Genomic DNA, 19212 nt, shown 5'->3' with positions numbered 1-19212 from the left:
ATGACATCACTGACGACATCACTGATGACATCAACCAGTGAATGTGGTTTGCTTCGTTATTTAAATATGTATTATATATATAGCAATTTGCATTGAAGAATGAGTGGATATATATAAATAAATATTTGGATGGAGGATTTAGTAGCAGTGTAATTGACTGTTTACTTGACCAATTTATAATGTCTCACTAAATATAGTGGATAGTGGCTAAACTGTGTGAATATCTGTATCACTTTGTCAGTTGTTGTGTAAACTGATTCTACAGTTGGTTACTAGCTATGTGAAAGTCTATATTAGTTATTGATTAGTTAACTGAGTATTTGTATGGGAGTGTGAAAGTGTGTGAGGTTCGGTGGGGGGTGTGTGACAGTCCAAAGATGTGTGAATAGTTGAATCAGTAGATATATGAAGTTAAAACTACATGTTCTAACAGTTTGGGTGAGTGAATCTCTTTATGGGTGTGGTGATGAGCAAATATATTTCTCAATGGTACACCTCCAACAAACTAGAAAAATAAAAGGCAGTGTATGTGTCAGTTGTTGTATATAAATAAGTATACATAAGACTCAATGATTGTGTGAGTGACTGTATGGATAACTGCATACTTGTAATAATGATTTTATAATTCACTAAGTATGACTTACTATCTAAATTAATAGATGAAGTGGTGTTTGTATAAGTGTTTTGCTAAATAAATATGTAAGTATGATCCATTGTTTGCATAAGTGAGTAGGATGACTTCATATGTGAATAGGGTGTGTGCTGTTGTTTAATGTTGATATAGGTGTATAAGTATTTTTGATAGTGTTCTATTGTTCATTGACAGCATGTATGAGTGAATCTACAGGTAAGTGATTAGATATGTGTATACATCTATGAATCACTGAGTGGATTTTTAGATACTTGTATTGCTGTGACAATGGATTCAAATATGATACTCTGTATTTTACAAAGAGTGATGAAAAATTGTAATAGTGTATGAAAAGGTGTATGTGATTGTCACATGGATGATGTCATCAGTGATGTCATCAGTGATGTCATTTGAGATGTCATCAGTGATGTCACTGACCATGTCATGAATGATCTAATATGTGACATCATCAGCAGTGGATTGCGGGTGCGCGAAATATAGTTAGTACAACAAACTATATAGGAGCAATTTCAATGGTTTTGTATGAGTGAAATGTCCAGCTAACTATAACACCCCTAAAACCTATAGTTTTTTTAGTGAATTTCAAAGGTTTTTTAAAAGCTAATTCCTAACTATATAAGGCCTGAAACCTATGTTTTTTTCAGTGAATTTCAAAGGCTTTTTAAATGCTAATTCCTAACTATATAAGGCCTGAAACCTATGTTATTTTCAGTGAATTTGCAAGGTTTTTTAAATGCTAATTCCTAACTATATAAGGCCTGAAACCTATGGTTTTTTTCAGTGAATTTGCAAGGTTTTTTAAATGCTAATTCCTAACTATATAAGGCCTGAAACCTATGGTTTTTTTGATTGAATTTCGAAGGTTTTTTAAATGACAATTTTTAAATGTATTATTTGTTATTTTTTTTATACTGATTTACTACATTTTTGCAGGCAGGTGTTCAGAGGGCACGCCCCCTTTTTACAACGTTCTGCAGCGCAACCCCTGGCACGTTTGCAGAGGAGGAACAAATTCCCCTTGCATTCTGGGGGTCCCTGGGGGCAACTAGCCCACCAGGAGCCTCCAGTATAAGCCAGGGAGCTGCATTACAGAGAGGTGTAATGAGGCCACACCCTTTTTTACATCTCTCTGCAACGCAGCCCCCGGGCGTGTTTGCAGAGGGGGAACTAATTCCCCTTGCATACTGCGGGTCCCTGGGGGCCAACTAGCCCACCGGGAACCTGCAGTGTGCGCCAGGGGGCTGCATTGCAGAGAGGTGTAATGAGGCCACACCCTTTTTTACACCTCTCTGCAGCGCAACCCCTGGCATGTTTGCAGAATAGGAACTAATTCCCCTTGCATAATGGGGGTCCCTGGGGGCCAAGTAGCCCACCAGGAGCCTCTAGTATGTGCCAAGGGGCTGCGTTGCTTTGCCCCGGGGGCGGCGGCCCCCGGGGCAGTGTGGGGGGATTGTGGACCCCCCACACTTCTTTATCACTATGCCACCACGAACAGATCAGGTTTTTTTTTTTTAAATGTGGGCCTTTTTTGTCCTTGTGGGACCACCTGGGCAGGCCTAGGGGGTCAGGGTGTATCTACCCTGCCCCCTTTTTGTGTTCTTCACGTTTGTTTTTCTGCTTTCTTGTGCCTCGGTCTATCTACACGCACACATATACACATATATATGCATATATATGCATTTATATATATGTATGTGTATATATATATATATATATATATATATACATACATATATAAACATATATAATCTGCATATCTATATAAATACAAATATAAATGCATGCAGCATACATATACATATGCATGTTATTTACATGAAAAGTTTGAAAAACACTAATAAAACCAAAGCTAAAAAGCCACCTCATAACAAACAGAATGGCTTTAACTTAAACGAGGGCGAGATCTATTGCATTTTCAATGCTTGTTTACTTTGGTTCCATCAAGAAGGCATTCAGATGTGTCACACATTTGCCATAAATTCTGAATATTAGCACTCTAGTTGCTCATTATATCACTGTAGTAAAGCTACTGCTCATAAGGGAAGTCTGCTGCTGGTGTTCAAAGTGCATGTTTCAGTCTGCATATCAGAATTATTATTATTTTTTTTTTTTATTCAAATCTTTTTTATTGAAGATTGGAAAAAATGAAGCAAGACAATACACGAAATTCTTCATCACATAGTTGGATGTGTTAATGGCACAATGACGCTTACAATAATGAACTGAACTGGACTGAACTGAACAGAAAAGAGTAGGGAAGGGAAAGGAGGAATAAGAGAAGAAAGAAAGAAAGAGGGAAAAGAGAGAAGAAGAAAGAGGACAGATGTATCAATATATCAATTGCAATCGGTTTACAGAAGCACGCGGCGCGTTGCAGGTAACAATAAGTATACATTAAGCAGTCAGGTAACAATAAGTATACGTTAAGCATTCAGGCCAGGAGAACATTGAAACCTGGAGAGCATTGGAACGTGGAAACCTGGGGTGTAGCAGAGATACTATAGTATATGAAGGCAGTCTGTTGAATGTTGTATCATGGAGGCTCAAAGTGGGAGGATGATGCGTCCAAGGAGGACCACAGTTTTTTGTTAGAAAGCTTCCATGTGGCTGACTGCAGTGCCGGATTGTCTGCCCCTCTCAGGAAGGAGAGCCATTCCAGCCATATTTTGAAGTTGACTTCAGCAAAATTCTTCCATTTACAAAGAATGACCTTACACGCCAGTGTCAGCATGATATCTAGCAATTGGCGGTCATGAATGTCAGGCAGTTGTGATTCCAGAGGAGCCAAAATGACATATACAAATTCCTGAACGGGTGTGATTCCAAGTACTTGTTGGATATACACAAATATTTTTCCCCAAAATGATCTCAATAGGGAACACTCGAAGAGCATGTGTGCCAGGTCTCCAGGTGCAGCCTGGCAGTTCCAGCAATTGGGCGTATCCTGCAAATTACATTTAAACAGCCTTTGAGGAGTCCAAAACGCTCTGTTCAACAGCATATATTTCGTTTGACATAGAATTGGGGACACCTTATTTGATAGTGCAGTTTTGTATATTACCTCCCAATCAATCGAGATACCTGTCGAGTTATGTCCCGACTCCCACTTGTTTTCAATTAAGTTATGTGCTTTCTTTGGCAAAGGGAGGAGCAATTTATATATTCTGGACACAAAATGGTCAGCATTATACAGTAACCGGAGACGTGTCAGCAGCCAAGGTGAATCAGTAGTGAGGGCACGTTTAGAGATGGCGACCTTCAGTTTCAAAAATTGGTAGAATTCTATGGGTGGCAAATTAAATTTCCCTTGCAGCGTCGATAAAGGTATGGGCATACCGTTTTCATAGAGGTCATTCACCATATGGATACCATGTTTAGCCCACAATTCCCAGTAAAGGGTTTGCCCCTCTATCCGAAACATGGGGTTATGCCATATTGAGACTTGGGTAGATTTCTTAATCACCGAATCTGTTTTATGTGACTGGTCAAGCCTGAGGTGCGCCCTTCTAGTACTTAGTAGGATGTATTTGGAGTGAGGTAAATGGGTTAAGTCCATGCTGAGGAGAGCCGGGAGGGGTGCATGAGCCACTAATGATCGCTCAATAGATAGCCATACTGGAGTATAAGATGGAGATTCAATTAGCCAAAGAGCCCCCTGCTTACAAAGGAAAGCCGTCTGGTAGTTTCTGAACGAGGGTAGGCCCAGGCCGCCCCTTTCTTTCGCTAATTGCAACTTTTTCAATGATATCCTGGCTTTTTTCCCTCGCCACAGAAACTCTCCAAATAGTCTATCCACTTTTTTGATGAAGTCTTCGGAAAAAGTCATTGGGAGCATGCTAGCCAGATAATTAACCAGAGGTGTGCACATCATTTTGAGGGTTTCGGCCCTGCCCCACCAGGACAAAAACTTGGGCGACCAGCTATCTAGCAACGTAGCGATCTTTGTTAATGTTAGGCCCTCATTTACCTTTAAGGTTGTTATTAAGTCTTTCTCAAAATCTAGGCCTAGATATTTAAAAGCTTTCGGCTACCAGGTGAGGCCAGATGAACCTAGTATTTTTCTACTTCCGATGTTATTTAACAGCTTGACTTCCGTTTTGTCTTTATTCAGCTTGTACCCTGAAACTTTAGAATACTCGCCAATTGCGTCCATTAATGCCGGGATAGCCTCGTCAGCCTTCTCCGTTAGAATGAGCACATCGTCAGCGTAGGCTGTTAACTTCACAGTGCAATCATCAAACGGAATGCCAGCAATGGTCTCGTTATTCCGGATATGGTATAGGAAAGGTTCTATCGCTAGTAAAAACAGAGACGGTGATAGCGGGCATCCTTGTCTCGTTCCTTGTTTCAAGCAGAAGGATGAAGAAAAGGAACCACCCGCTCTAACTCTGGCTGTCGGACCGGCATATAGGGCCATTACCAGTTTAGTAAATGTCGTCCCCAAATTAAATTTGTGTAGAACTGCCTCAAGGAAGGTCCAATCAACCTTGTCGAAGGCTTTCTCAGCGTCTAATGTAATTGCCACTGTGGGGGTATTTAGAAGTTTCGCTTTTTCTAGGGCGTGGGCTAACACTCTTGTGTTATCGCTAGATAATCTGTGTTTTAAAAAGCCCGCTTGGGATGGATGTACGAGGTTAGGGAGAACTTTCTGTAATCTGGTTGACATAATCTTCGCTAGCAACTTACAATCCAGATTAATCAGGGAAATTGGTCTATAATTTTTTGGCAACGATGGGTCTTTACCATCCTTTGGAAGAACTGCGATAGTCGCCTCTGCCAGAGTCCCCTTCACTTCACCTGACTCCGTGAATTCATGGAAAACATGCAGAAGGGGTCCAGCTAGATCTGCCGCAAAACTTTTATAAAATTTAGCTGTAAAGCCATCAGGGCCAGGCGCCTTCCCACATTTCAATCCTCCGATCGCCTTCTCCACCTCCCCAATTGTGATCGGTTCGTTAAGGCTATGTTGTTCCTCCGCACTTAGCTTTGGCAGATCACACTCCTGCAAGTACCCCTGAATTTTATCTACATCAACTGAGTCATTTTTAGCATACAGGTCCTCATAAAAGTCTTTAAAGACCTCAGTTATTTTTTGGGGATCAGAGTGGTTTACTCCGTCCGAGTCCTTTATGACATTAATAGAATTCCTCTGTACTTTGAATTTCAGGTATGTCGCCAAGCTTTTACCAGCCTTGTTAGATTCGCAGAGTTTAAAATTTCGCCTTCTGGTCAGCCATACTCCCGCCCTTTCGCTAACTAGCTTATTATATTCGTATTTTTTATTAGTCATAGTATTAAGTGTTTCCCGATCCCTTGTTAATTGGTGTCTGTTTTCTAGATGAGCTATTTCTGTCTCCAGCTTTTCGAGCTGTGCATTACAGTCTCTGTTCATTCCCGAACGGATTTTAATACACACCCCCCTTAAGGTACTTTTCAACGCCTCCCATCTCGTCAAATCTGAGGTGTCCCCTCTCCTGTTTAGATCCAAGTATGATCGGATGGCTTTCTGGATAGTGGCCCTATTTTGTTTTTTGTTTAAAGTTTCTTCATTAAATCTCCACGATGTCTGTTTAGGGGAGGGTTTAATGTTACTGATGGAAAGGGAAATGCAGGAATGATCTGACAGTACTCTCGGTTCTATTGAAGTATCCTCTATTCTCGCAACCCCATTCTGTGTGAGAAGGATGTAGTCGATGCGAGAATACGAATTGTGAGGGGAGGAGTAAAAAGTGTAATCTCTGTCAGTAGGGTTCTGTATTCTCCATGTATCAACCAGATTAAAGCGTTGACACAGTTTAACGAAAGCATTATGTGATTTGGTTGGTTTAAACATACACTTCGAGTCCCTGTCCAGGGTAGGATCAAGTGGAAGGTTAAAGTCTCCCCCTAGTATATGTACCGCTGTGTCAGGTACTGTTTCAATCTGTTTGACTAAGTCTTGCCAGAAATTGAGATCATTAGTGTTAGGTGCGTATACATTCGTGACAAAGAATTCTGTGTGGTCTTTGGCAAGTTTTACTGTAACCCAGCGTCCTTTGTCGTCCGAGGATGAAGACAATAGTTCTATCTTGGATCGTTTCGATAAAAGTACCAGAACCCCATTCTTTTTGCCAAGCGCACTAGACCCAACAACCTCCGAAAAAAACTTATTACGTAAGGTATAAAACTGTTTAGAGTCTAGTTTGGTCTCCTGCATCAGAACGATGTCCCCCTTCTGTCTACGTACATAGTCTAATATCTTTTGTTTCTTTATGGGTTGGTTCAAACCTTTAACATTCATAGACAGAATTTTTAGCTGGTCAAGGGAGGACGTTCCAAGCGGAGTGTTAAGCGTAGGGTGAAGCATTTATAACATTACACGTAACATTAGTATCGTATAATCCCCAAGCAGTGTCGTGCCATACACCATCGTATATGAGGAGTGGTCTGTTTTTACCATTATGTGGCTACATTTACTGGAACCATGAGCTGACGCAGGTGCATACAAGTATAGTATATGAGTAAACCATGTCTGGATATACAAACACAGCGTGTGTACGATACAACTTGTCCAGTCAAGAGAAAAGGGATAGATTGTAAGAAAAAAGAAAAGCAAAGAGAAAGGAATAAGAGGAAGTAAAAGTAAAAATGCAAACCATAACACACAACACACCCCCCTTCTCTCCCCATCCCCCCACCCCACCCACCCCAACTGTCGTATAGAAGCATGGCGACGCGAGGAAAACCGCAGTGGCCCTCCCGTCCATAATAATTTTGCATAAACATTGGAACAACTATGTAAGGTGTATATGATATCAGAATTATTTTAATGAAATTGAAGAGGATTTGAGAAGTCACTCAAAATGTGCCCTAATTTTTCTTTCTGAAGCACTAATCATACTTACTATGGCAAAATGAACCCCCTCATTTTATTCCTTTTTAAAGTAAATGTTTTCAGACTTACCACTTCATTCCAATCAAGATGGCTTCTGGTGTGCCATACTTTTGTCATAAGTAAGACTGTTAGTGCTCTAGTTGTTCTTTAGAACACTCTGGGACATTCTGTCATTGGGCTATACTTGGGCTACATCTGGGTGCTATTTGGGCTACATTTGGGCTCTTTTGTCTCTGGTGGCCATCTTGGGAGACTGCATGTCAGAATCTTTTTATGATATAGAATAGGATTTGAGAAGTCACTCAAAATGTGCCCTAATTTTTCTTTCTGCAGCACTAATCATACTATCTATGGCAAAATATATCCTCATATTGTTCCTTTTTAAATTAAATGTTTTAAGAGTTACCACTTTATTCCAATCAAGATGGCTTCAGGTGTGCCATACCTTTGTAATAAGTAGGACTGTTGGCGCTCTAGTTGTTCTTTAGAACACTCTAGGAGGCTGCAGTAGAACACAAAGGAATCAACTGACAGTGTCTGTCCTTGTTGGATGTACATGTTTTACTGGGAATGTCAGACTTCATTTTCACATGACTAAGAAAGATAATGTGAATTTACAGAATTAAATATGCTTTCAGTTTAACTTACAGATCCCCTTCCAAACCACTGTGGGAAAATCATGAGATAATAGTTTTCTTTCAAACATGATTCATGATATCCCAGCAGAAGGCTTTTTCACATAGTAAAATCACCGTAGAACACACCACAATTCCTAAAATGAGTATGGTACCATCAACAAATGATTTATAATGTAACTAAAGTCCAAAAACCTTCTATTAACTGCAATGCTTTTTAATGAGGTGCTATCATGTATATTGGTCCCAAGATGGCTGCCAACACTTCTTGGATGAAGAATTTGAACTTTGGAAACAATTTTTTTTTTTGCCTTGGGGGTCCCTGTGGGACCCCCTGAGCAGGCCTAAGGGGTCAGGGTGCTTCTACCCTGCCCCCTTTTTGAGTTCTACACGTTTGTTTTTCTGCTTTCCTGTGCCTCAGTCTACCAAGGCACAAGATGGTTGCCAACACTTTCTGGTTTGGAGTGTTGACAGACATTGGCAGCCAATCAGAATGCAGCTCGTGCTCGGAAAGATAAGCTTACAGTAAGCTTACACGTAAGCTGCTATAGATATATATATTTTTTCTCTTTTGATTTTCGAAGGAACTACTGGAGGGATTTTCACCAAATATAGCAAAGGCACATCTGCGTACCAGTCCCTACAATTTTGCAAAGTTTGACGTAATTCCGTTCAGCGGTTCGAGCTGTAGCCGTGTCAGAACGTTCTATGGAAATTAACATGGGGAAAACATGTTTTGGGACCCCCTTTTTTTCTCGGCCCCCGCTTGACGAATCCCCCCAAAACTTTCAGGGAAGGAGCAAACTTGAGCTGGCCAAAATTTTGGAAAATTGCACGCAATTTCCTCAATCGACGCCAAAGTTATTCCCAAGAGAATGTTGCAGATTTCCTATGGTAACTAGGTCCTAACTATATATACCTACTGGCGACCGCCAGTAGGTAAAATATATATATATATATATATATATATATATATATATATATATATATATATATATATATATATATATATATATATATATATATGGTCACATTAACCTTTGTTTTTTTCAGTGATTTTCTACATTTTTTTTAACTCAAGCTAAAATCTTATACCCATACCTCACTATAGCAGCACTGTAACCTTTGTTTTTTTCATTGAATTTCTGACAATTTTGTTTAACTTGATCTGAGCTCTTTCTACCATCCCTAACTCTAATGACCTTTTAACCTGTCTTTTTTCAGTAAATTCTTCTGTTTTTTTAATGATAATTTTCTCCCAATTCCCCTGCTGAGTACAGTACAGGGGAGTTGGCAGCAGGACCTGGCATGCGGCTAAGCTCTCTGCCCAACCCAAACCACACACAGGATGTATTTCGTATGGGCTGGCCACAGGGCCTGGCCTGCGGCTAGACCATGTACCAAAAACTCCATGGGTGGCCAAGTCCCAGCCACTCATTTCCTTTGGCCATGTACAGCAGTGGGTTGGCACCAGTCAGGCTCTACTCTCAACCCTCAAAGAAGGGCCAATTCCTAGCCACACATGGCCAAAGGTAGTGAGCAGCAGAGGGTTTTCCAAAGCACCTGGCTATGTGTCCCGGCCCAGTGCCTAACCTCCCAAAGATAACCAACCCTCCATGGAAGGCGAACCCCTTGAAGATCCCCACCCCATATTTTTCTGTTTATTAATTGTTCTTGGTACTGCAGTACCTGGTGGTACTCCTGTGGTATTGTGACCAAGTGCCACCTCTGTGACCTTAGCATGTGAAGCTTGCATGGTCCTGCCATACAGCTCCAGCAGGAGTACTGTGTTACCAAGGTTGGGCCGCACAGGGTCCTGGGGGAGAACTGTGGTAAAAAAATAATTTGCTGGGGAGTTCTTCTTGCTGAGGACGTGGATACTGAGTTACCATGTCTTGCAATGGCAGTGCAACATTTTTCCTTTTTGAGGAAAACGATTGAACATCCAATTACTGTTACTATTTTCCATTGTGAAAGCTGTATCCTGGTTTTTAACTGTATACTGTGCATCTTTGTGCTTTTATGATCTTAAATGTTTTAAATAGCGAATTAAGTGATTTGACTGACTATCTGACTGAACAGATTTACAACAAATCATGAAAAACATGCTTTCCCAGTAAATGTATAATTTTCTGCCAAATTTAGTCCGATTCCATTCAATCATTTTTTTGTATTGCTTATCAAATTATAAACATGTGAAAATGATTTTGTGGGAGACCCTCGCTTGTTAGAGCACCTCAACACCTTCCAAGAAGGAGCTGCGGTGGATGAACTTTTTTGGGAACGATATGCACACACACACACACATATATATATATATACACAGACACACACACATTTATATATATATATATATATATATATATATATATATATATATATATATATATATATATATATATATATATATATATATATATATATATATATATATATATATATATATATTACCTACTGGCGGTCGCCAGTAGGTATATATAGTTAGGATTTTTTCTCTATGGGATTTTTGAAAATTCTATGTCAAATAACTTTGGCGTTTGTGGACGGAATTGGCTGAAATTTTCAGGAAAATGGCACATTTTGTTTCTAAGCAGCCCCTGAAAATTGGGGGGGGGTTCGTCCAGGGGGGGTCGAGAAAAAAGGGGGGTCCCAAAACGTGTTTTTAACATTGAGTTTTCCATAGGGCGGTTGGCCTCACTTTTAGCCCGAACGGCTGAATGGATTTGCACGAAACTTGGCAAAATTGTAGGGACTGGTAGCCCGATGTGCCTTTTGTAGGTCTCAATATATGTGCTACAGTGGATTTTGAGAAATTAACGTTTAAAAAAAGATATATATCTGTAACAGCGGACCGGGCAGCGCTCCAGTACGCGTACTTTTCGCGCAACGGAGCTTTGTGAAGCGAAGCTGATTGGTTCTCCGGCGTCTGTAAACATTCCAAACAGTCCGTAGCGGCCGCCATCTTGTCTCTCGGTAGGATCGAGAGACAAGAGGAGGCCAAAGCGAAGGGGCAAATGACCATAAAGGGGCATAGTAGATCCTCGCTGACCCCCTAGGTTTGATGTGGAGGTTTTAAAAGGGCCCCGCGGGGCAAAAAAAATAAATAATAATAATAATCGAACGGCTGAATGGATTTGCACGAAACTTGGTAAAATATTAGGGACTGGTAGCCCGATGTGCCTTTGCTAGGTCTCAATATATGTGCTCCAGTGGATTTTGAGAAGTTAATGTTCAAAAAAAGATATATATCTGTAACAGCGCTCCGCTTCGCGTAACGGAGGTTTGCGAAGCTGATTGGTCATTCTGTCACTGGGCTATAGTTGGGCTACATCTGGCTGATATTTGGGCTACATTTGTTTTTTTTGTCTCTGGCGGCCATCTTTGGGCTACATTGGGCTACATTGGGCTTCATTGGGCTTTATTGGGCTACATTGGGCTACATTTGGGCTCCAACATATATATAGGCCAATGTAGCCCAATATATATTTTTCAAAGTTAATTTTCGTAAAAACCACTGGAGCATATATCTTGAGACATAGCAAAGGCACATCGGGCTACCAGTCCCTACAATTTTGCCAAGTTTCGTGGAAATCCATTCAGCCGTTCAAGCTAAAAGTGAGTCCAACCGCCCTATGGAAATGAAGGAAATGAATGGGTAATTTGTAATTAGCAAATAGCTCATCGCAAACTAGGAATGGTAAAGAATCGCTATTTATTCCTTAAAGTTCGCTATTTAGGAAATGCAAAAAACTTTGATGATACATATGGCGGTTCATCTCTAACAAGAGAAGAAGCATAGGGATAGATTTATGATGACTGGCGCATCACCAGGGATGTGTTAGTCATTCTGTGCCGCTGTTCCGTCACCTATGGTGTGCTGCATTTACAATGCGGCGCATCATGGGGCAAAAACAGCACAGATGCGTGATGTATCTGTGCCGTAAAGGTGGCGCATTGCTGGAGTTGTATCGCAAGTGTGATGAAGCTCCAGCAAGGGTCGGGGGTGTAGTGTAGCTCCTATTTTCCCAATAGGCTCTGCGCATTGGAATAGTACCTACAGCAGTAAAGGCCTAGGCCAGACGTTAACTAGGTCTACTACTGTCGAAACTAGACTTAATTTTTGGGTTTGCCAGCTAAGCTCAGAGTTCGCTAGAAACTTTCTCGAATGTTCAAGGAAGGATGAACTCCCCTGATTAGACAAGAAGGGATTTAGTTTCTGACAACCATAGAACATGACAACTTTGCTCTCCCCTAATCAAGAGTCAATCTCAAGAGTCGTGTGAGCACAAGGCAATTATTTTACTCAGTCAGTACGTGCATTCTTAGTCTCATCAGAATGTAGAGAAAAGGAAGAGACGGGCGTGTTCAATAAAAGATGTTATTTATTGATCAGTCTCTTTTCTCGTACAAGAGAAATGGATCGATATTATTGCAATACTTATAGTTAAGTAAAGTGCATACATTAGAAGCAAGAGTATAAAATAATACTGTAAAAACATTGATATGGTTTCTGAGCCATATGATGTTTAAAATGATTAAAATATATTTACATACACATATACATTTGACTAAACGTACTCAACTGGTGTTTCTAAATACGCCTACCCCGTGTACCTGACCTAAGTCTAATGCGTGGGCGGGAATAGAAAGTTACAGTTTAGTTTAAGTTTGTTTTTGCCAAGTGAATAACTAAAGAATTCTCTAGGAGGGGTTATTCAGTTCTGTACCTGGAATTTAGGATGAATGAGGAATGGTATCTCTTTCTCTGCTCTCGATATTCCAGGCTGCCTGCGAGGGCTGCCCAGAAGCGCCGGTGCTGGGTCTCTCGGCTTGAGATAGCAGCGCGTCTCTCAGCGCGTCAGGAAGGCGGGGCTGCTGCCTGCGGGGTCTGCTTCTGCTCTCGGCTTCGGCAAGTATGGCTGCTCCGTCTTGTCACCACGCGTCTGTTTGCATAGGGCAAGGTCGGCAATATTTATACCTTAAAGGTGCCGAGATTGACGTAAGGATGGACATAGGTACGTCAATAAAGATGTCATACGACTTGCTCGTTAGCACATTCTTTACTAAAGTTCTCTGTGAAATCAAAACAATGGCCGCACGGATTATCCAGGTTGTCATAGGTTTGATTTGTTATGAGAACGTCGTATGCCTTATCAGGGGCTGGAGGAATGTCGCTTGTCTAATTAGATCTCAAGCGTTATGACCTAATCAGATAACACGTTCCTGTGCCGTAGTGTGACTGCGTCAGATAACGGTATCTGCATCATGGGGGATTTCTTGCCTCATGGGCTGACTGTTAGTTAACTAGCTAGTAAGTTTAACCAGAATAGGGTCAGGAATAGGGGGATCGAATCAGAACCTATAGAAATACACGACACCCACTCCACGCTAACTATGGTCATATCTACTAATCTATGCATAGTATAACATAGTACAACATACTATAGAGTATAGTGTATACCTTACCACCCCAAAATACATAAATGCATTTCGAAATTTTCAAATATACTGAAAAATTGCAGTCATATATATTGTATGCACTTAAGCTATGAATTAAATGCAAAAGTGAACACGCATTGTTATGCATTATTGATTGTTGGTATATGAGAAATACACATGAAATGGCTCTTAATATGGCTATACAGAAAAAAAGTCGAAACCATTTCATCACATAAAATCTATTGCGAACATACCAGCGGGCAGCTAAAGTCTATAAAGTCTATAAAGTATCTAAAATAGAAATCTTAGTTCTCTAGGAATAGTCTCTTACTTTAAGCAGAAAATCAGTGTCCCGGGAAAAAATATATAGAAAAATATTTTAGGGGCTTGCTGAAAAAAGTTGCTGTCCGTGAACTGGATTGTAATTGTTCATGTGACTTTATTTTTAAAGTTGAAGGCCGAATTCAGGGAACGCCGTGTGCGAGTTTACTCAAAAGTCTCTATTTCTGTTCCGGAGAGAACATCATATCATTCAGGCTTTCGAAAAAACTGTCAACAGCTTCATGGGAAAGTTCCACTAAGTCGGAAATAGGGGTAACCATGCATTCATGCGCATGATTGTCTCCATTGACATTCTGATTTGCATTGCTGACAGAAGGCCGTACCTGTTCGATGCTGCTTTCATCTTGAACTTCACTACTCTTCAATCGCAGTGGTGAAGATTCCAGGAATGCCGTCATCAGAATTGGCAGCCTTTGAGGGCAGCACAGTGCGTGAACCTTGGTAGGAACCAACAGTGTATCTGCATCCACCGGCGCATCCGATTGTAGCGTCAGACAGGTGTCTAACACGCATTCTTCTCCGCATAGCAGACACCTTAGTACAGGTAAAACACACCTTTGCCACATTGGTCGAAATGATAGAAACCAAGTCATGTTTAGGTCTCTAAGCCGGGATAGTCCCAGGATTTTTGATATCCGGTCCCGGTATCCAATGGCTAGGATCGTATCTTCCATTGTCGCGAGAGTTTGATCTGTGACATGGGTTGCCATAACGAAAAATAAGGACTAGGAATAGGATTCCTGCAATTAGTCCTAGGATCAGGGGAAGTCCGCCAAAAATCGAATGGACGAAGTCTGGAAAAATACCCAGTATGGCTTTGAATGGTGTTAATGCCATCGAAAATACTGTCTTAAATACCTTTGAGACCCCTGTGGTATCAGAAATATTTAAGATTTCGCTCAGGATTTCCGCGAAATGTACGGGGGAATTAGTTGATAATAATGTATGTATCTCTGCAGTCGTCCTTGCGACTTGTAGATCATACGTTTCTTTAGATGACGTGAGCCTTGTAGGCGTCTGAAGAAGCACTGTTTTCATTCTGCTTAAAGTGTCTATTCGAATAGAAGTAATTTTCAAACTGGGCCATGCCCTCGCCTCCCTGTCTGGAAAGGAGCTGGGGAACAAAGAACGTCCACAGCACTTGACCTTCGCCGTCGTAGTGACGAGATAAGGAGTCCCGGGCATAAGACTACAGCATCTGCGGTCTACAATAAGAATGTAACTCCCATTATAGAGTCTTTGAAAGAATGGTTCTATTTCAGTTGCAGGTGCGCCTTGCTGGTGACACGAAAGGTTGTATGAATTCCCTTCACAGGCTCCGTGCAAACTAATACCGTTACACAGAAGCGTGCCGCTTAGTGACATAGCACAATTGATGCCACTAAGAAACACTTTCTGTCCTTTGTTACTGACACATGCATGTGAATAGGGCAGGTTCCATGTTGTTTTAAGGTACCCCTTTCCCAATTTCTCGTACATGCCAGCCTGTATATATTTTTGGCAGTATTGAAACCTGAAGGTTGAGATTGGAATATTTATGATTCCGTGGATTATCCATTCACTGACAGGTCGTTCTGACATTGTCAACGGTAATCTTTCTAGTTTTTCAATGCTCAAGATTGTATAATCAGCACCCTTCTGCGCCATACCGATTTGTCTATCAGTAAGGTTAAAGATTTGAAATAGTGACGTTGTGTTGATTAAACGCCAAGGCACATAGCCTGAACGCAGATTTTGTAACGTCCAGCCAAGCTGTACAATAGAACGCAATTGTGACTGACCATGTTGTAATAACAGTAAGTCTTGCGATAATATATCGATTGCTGAAGACACAATGCTGTCCAATGAAAAAATTCTGGAGGACAGAGTCATTAACCCATTGTCCACTACAGAAAGTGATTTTTCCAAATTAATACGGTCAATTTCCCGTATTCTTTCTGTTGTCTCAATTTGAGTAACCTTCCAGGCCTCATTGTATGCTGCATATACAGAGGCTGCTATGAAACGCTTTTGACGCTGTTTGCGTGGTCCCATTATGAAATCACGCAAGTCAGCACCATCAGTAAGTAAAGTTAGGTGTTGCTTAATTTCAGGCAGTGTGGAAGTTTGTAGCCATTGAAGGCATAATTTGCCCACACTGTAGGTTGTTATTATCCCTGGGTGATGTCTTTGGGGATATCTAGGGTCTGGCCTGTTCATTTTGAAACCCTGTGTTTTATTCAGGAATCTATCTTGACAGTTATTTGTATCTGTGGGCCAGATCAACCATTGTTTCCAATCAGGATGTGTTCTGTTTTGGTTAAGTATATGGTTTATGTCTATTTCTTCATCTGTTTCAGAGTTATTGCTAAACATTGTTGGCTTTGGAATAGACAGGTTATTTAAATCTTTGATTTTGGCTAAGCCAAGACAGGTGGTTTGTTGAACGGTGTCATTTAAAAATATCATTTGTTCTGGGATCATGCAGGCTCTAAACAAAGCTTCTATACCCTGTACTTGCCATTCTTTTGTACCCCAAACACTTTTCAAATCAACATGTTTGTCCCAATAATCAAATCCAAAAGTATTCATTTTTTCAAAGAATGAATCTGAATATATCAATTTTGTGTTGGTTATCATGGTTTTCATCCCTGTCTTGTTTGACAATTTGTAATAAAATGTTTCAGCATTAGTTATGTTAAAACCTGAAAAATATGAATATTTGCCATACACGGTTCTAGAGCTCCCTTTTGGAGGTGTAGCACAATGTTCCCATTGATTAAAATTTAAAACATTTCTAGGTTGTGCAGATTTATGCAAGAAATGGTTACCATAATGGTTATAGCAGTACATGCTGTCATAATTTGTAGAACCTTGCAAATAATCATGTTTTGTAAATTTAGCAGACATTACTAAGTCAGACATCATATTGTTTATACTTTCAAAGTACCAATCATCAGCAAATGAGTTTGGTTTTGCAAAGTCACTCAAGGAGATCTTGATTTGGTGTGGATATTTCAGGATCTCGACCGGACCATAAATTTCATAGTCAGTGTTGTCCCAGGCTACCCCACCAGATATTGGAATTGCTGTGAAGTTGGCTGAAGAAAGTTCTGAAGAAAGTTCTCTTTTCTCGACGTGTGAAGATGTGTGTGGTTTGAGGACCAAGTTGATGTTCTGACTTGCTGTGTCCATTTTAGCATATTTTCCCTCAATGAAGCGTCCCAAGGTAAATACCATGATGAGCCAAAGTATGAGGATAAATGCACCAAAACCCACCCAAAATTCAATCCATGGAGAAACTAGATATGTTTCTTTCAGTTGTTTCAAAAGTTCCTTCGCTTTGTCTTTAAAGGATTTTGATGATGGCTGTGTCTTTTGTTCGCTGAAGCCTTCAGAGGAATCATCGAAGTTGATGAAGTAACCGGATGCAGTTCTGTCAATTGTTCCAATTGGTTCAGGATTTTTGTTTCTTGCATTTTCACTTGGTACTTCTGTATAGATTGGTGTGTCTCTGCTAAATGTCTTTATTTGGGTTTTCAGAGGTCTAAGTTCTATTGCATTGTTGCATAGTCCTTGTTGTTCTTCTGTAGGCGTTTCGAATGTGATGAGCCTCTTTGATAGGACCTCTGTACTGGTAGCAAACCTTGGTGTTCTGCTACTTATTGGGAGTCCACTTGGCCTACTGTTGGTTATCGGCCACATGTTGTGGTTTTACCAGGTCGATGGATACAACTCGGTTCTCCTTTTTTCCAGCAAGTGGCGGTAGTACAACTGATCTTGTCCCGTTGACAGACAATACAGGAACTGCTTTTCTGTAAGAAGGCCCAAATTCCTTCTTTACCGCGATCTTCTCCCTGACTAGATCCCCGACTTTTGGAATCCAGACAGGTCTTGCTGGGACAGGTGGTGATTCTTCAGTGGTCGTTGGCTGTTCTTTCAACTGTATGTTGCTCAGGTCTTTTCTTGTTTTGTTTAAGTCCTGCAAAATAGCCAAACGGTCTTTGACATCAAAGCTTTTTTCTGTTACCACTGAAGTCTGACTATCAAGGTCAGAGATCAACATCCTAGTTCCGAATAATAATTCGTACGGACTGAATCCCTTCAGAGAATTTCTTGGCAAGTTATTTAGACTACGTTGGACACTTATTAGATGTTTGACCCACCCAGCTCCCGAACCTAATATCCTTTCTATTATAGATTGCTTTCTGTCTTGGTTTTTTCTTTACACCATCCCATACCCTCAGGAAGGAAGTGAGAAGATTCCCGCTGGGCTGTGCTCATTTGGCCATTCTTTCCCCCCCCCAGGCTGGATTGCCTGAGAAAAAGAAAAAAATGGTCGAACGTAGCATGCTCTTAGCGTATATGCCATTTAGACTCGCAAATCTTGTATAACAGTCCGGACGTCAGCCGAGTGCTGTGGATCTACATTATAAGTGGGAACTAGCCTGTATATGTTAATCGCAAGCCATTCTTTTTAGTGGTGATGTTATCTGCCTTGATACGACGAGGTATTAAACTGCTTCTCTCCCCACTGCGATCTCTGTTGCAGTTTGGGCAGTTTTTTACAAACATGGTGTAGTGCAGGCTCATGCCTGGCCACCAGTACCGTGATTGTAATTCTTCCAGAGAATCTTTTAATTTAAGGTGTCTGAGACCCTCGCCCATGTGTGCGTCTGCGATTAACAAGTTTCTCCTGTCCATGTTTGGAATCACTCTATCCCCCACTCCAGGGATTCGAGCAAAAGGAATGGAGTTTGCATCTATGATGTATGTGTAATTGAGTGGATAGTTGATCGGTAACGCCGAGCAGTCGCCTTTTGATGACGTTTTTACTGCCAGCACTGTTTCGCCGTCAATGTATTTTAATGTACGCTTTTTTCGATCTACGGGAGCCGGTTTACTGGCTGCCGCTGCGGCTGTTTCAGCCAATGAATTCCCTACAACGTGAACGCCATCACGCTGGTGACTCAGTGAGTGTGTCACGTGAGTCTTTGGTAGTTCTTTTTTCAAAAGAGCTACCTGTTCCCAGAGCAGTCTCTGCTTTATTGGTGCATCCGTGTCATCTTTGTAATCGTTCTGAATCCAGGTCTGCAAATCCTTGTTATATGCTTTGACGCAGAAATATGAATCTGACACTATAAGTGTCGGGAATTCGCGATCCGCATTATCTAGCGCCATTTTCAAAGCTAATATTTCAGTTTGTAGTTCTGAATTAGTTTCTACTGAGTGTGATTTTGTTAATAGAGGTCTTAGTTTACCTCCGTGCCACACTTCTTTTGTAATCTCAC

This window comes from Lissotriton helveticus, chromosome 4_1 (genome assembly GCF_964261635.1).
Source record: "Lissotriton helveticus chromosome 4_1, aLisHel1.1, whole genome shotgun sequence".
NCBI classification, from domain to species: Eukaryota; Metazoa; Chordata; class Amphibia; order Caudata; family Salamandridae; genus Lissotriton; species Lissotriton helveticus.
Note: the sequence above shows the minus strand (reverse complement) of the source record.